Source organism: Callorhinus ursinus, unplaced genomic scaffold, assembly GCF_003265705.2.
Source record: "Callorhinus ursinus isolate GAN/ISIS: 27379988/994484 unplaced genomic scaffold, GSC_fseal_2.0 scaffold4, whole genome shotgun sequence".
Lineage (NCBI taxonomy): Eukaryota > Metazoa > Chordata > Mammalia > Carnivora > Otariidae > Callorhinus > Callorhinus ursinus.
In genome coordinates this window covers 57119919-57122378 of record NW_027397066.1, presented here as the reverse complement: position 1 = coordinate 57122378, position 2460 = coordinate 57119919, and positions in this window count along the sequence as shown.

Sequence of the window (2460 nt, the reverse complement as noted above, 5' to 3'; positions counted from 1 at the left end):
AGATTAAGGTGGAGGCAAAGAACATAAAGTGGAATATATGGATTGGAGGTGGGCAAGTTTCTTTCAGAGCCCTGATTCTCTCTTCTGGAAGACTGGGATACTAACACGTTTTCTCATAACACTTCTGTCACACTTAATAATGTATGTAAAGTGATTAGAAGCATCCTTGGCAGAGAGCTAAATTAAGGTTATCTATTGCTCTCTATTAAAATGATCATCTTGGAAGTAGAAGTAACAGGACTTATTAACAGCTTATGTAAAATTATGATCTACTATGTGCTGGGCACTTATCAGGTATTGTATCAACCTCTAGGTAGAGTCTAGTGGAGTAAGGGCCATTAATTTTACTCTATATCACAGTTTCAGAGTGCATAATCAGAATTTTACTGACATGTTTATTACATTAACTTTTTGAACTATAGCAGGTATGAAGTTTATTACTCATCTCTCAGAGACAAAGAGAGGAGATAAATTATATATATATATATATATATATTTATTTATTTATTTATTTATTTATTTATTTATTTATTTATTTATTTCTGTAAGTCTAATCTCTAAATTAAATCCCTTATGAATCTCCCCTCATGACCAGCAAGAAATTCAATCTCATTAGGATTTGTAGAGCCCTTCTCTAAGGTTATGTAAGAGCTCCAGGTCTTATTTATTCCAAAACGTTCAACAAGGACCTTTCATCAGTCTACACTGGAAAAGTCCTATGGTCAATATGAAGCAGAGAACACTGCTGTTTCATTGGGCATCTTGGGCACCATGACCCTTGCCAAGTAAGGGAATCAGGTCCCTGGTAAGCAGCTTTCAATCCCATAGGAGTCTCTGCTACCTCCCTGGGTGCTGCATGGAAACAGACTGCTGAATCCTACACATGAGGTGTCCCATATATTTTGAGGACTTTTTCTCAGTTCCTGAGAAGTATCTCTGGACAACCCTTCTTAGCCCCTCTAGCAAACACCACAGTCAATTTCCTCCCTGGGCTCACCTTTCAAAAAACACTACTATTCTTTTTTACTTATATTTAGTTTATGCATAAAAACCACCACCAATTCCTAATTGGGGATTCAGATCAATACTGTGGGAGCAGGAAGTGGAGGCTTTTTGATCATTCACTATGTGACAAATGGCTTCATCTATGAACTTATGGACTCGTTAAACAGAGCACCTTGGTAAACAGGTTCTAGCAAATCCTAGGTCCTTTTACACCTAGGAGATCATTTATGTAGGGTTACAAAAGAGAGAGGAGAAAAGCATAGGAGGTACTTTTTACTCCTTATATCTTGCACCGTATCATGGGACTATACCCATGCTTGCCCCCTTGTCAGATAGGTGGACTTCATTCATTTGATAACCTATCAGTGTCCCAGGTAAGGAAAAGAAACGTTGTAATAGAAGTCATTCCTGCCAATATGGATAATAAAAGATGAAGACTGGTTATTTCTTGCCGAGAAGCACTGACCAGGCCATGTTCACAAAGTTTGATGAAATAAAAATCTTATTTCTATTTTTTTTTGTCCTAAGAATGGGTTAAGGGGGTAGGAATTTCCATTTATCGTACAAATCATTGAAACAATTCAAACAAAGAGACCTTATAACAGAGCCCCGAGAGCCAATGGAAGTAATATTAGATGATTATGTAATGCTGTCTTTAATGGAAAATAAAAATTGCTACAAACCCATCTGATAGATGGCTCTTAGGGTTTTGAACCTTCTTAAAATACAGTCTGTGCTTTATGAAAACAATAAGCAGAAGGGAGTTTTCCCCTAATATTTGGCCAAGGATTCCCCTAAAACACACATCTAGAACCCCACAACTCTGTTAACTCAGATACTATCAAGCCATTCTCCCTCCCTTACATCCTGCTTACTCAGACCCCAAGAGCAGTTTGGTCTCTGTCCCAATAGGTCACAGAAGCAGCTCTCACAAAGGTAAATAGTTTTTAATCCTCCTTACTGGACATAAACAACAAAGCTCTTTATTTTCCCTGGGAAGGAGAAGATGGTATAAGAGCAGCTCACATCTTCACTCAATTCTGTAAACAACCTAAATGTCTATTGACAGGAGAATGGATAAATAAAATATAGCATATCCATGTAATTGTTTACATAGCTGTGAAAATGGAGTAACTTATCAACCCAAGTAAATCTCAAAAATCATTATTTTTGAGGAAAAAGGCACATTGCAAAAAGTAGCTCACAGTGTTGACTACATTATAGAAGCATGCAAAATACTGTTTAGCAAGTCATTCAGTTAGAATAAAAATATTAAGATCTTCATTGGAGTGAAAAAAATGCAAAAAAAATGATGCTGGTACCTCAGAGGTAGGAAAATGTGATTATGATGAAGTGCTTCGATTGTATTGTTATGTGACATGTACATGTATTTTAATTAGATTCTCTCTCCTGCTCAGCATGTTCAAAATAATACAGGAAACAATTAAAATTTAA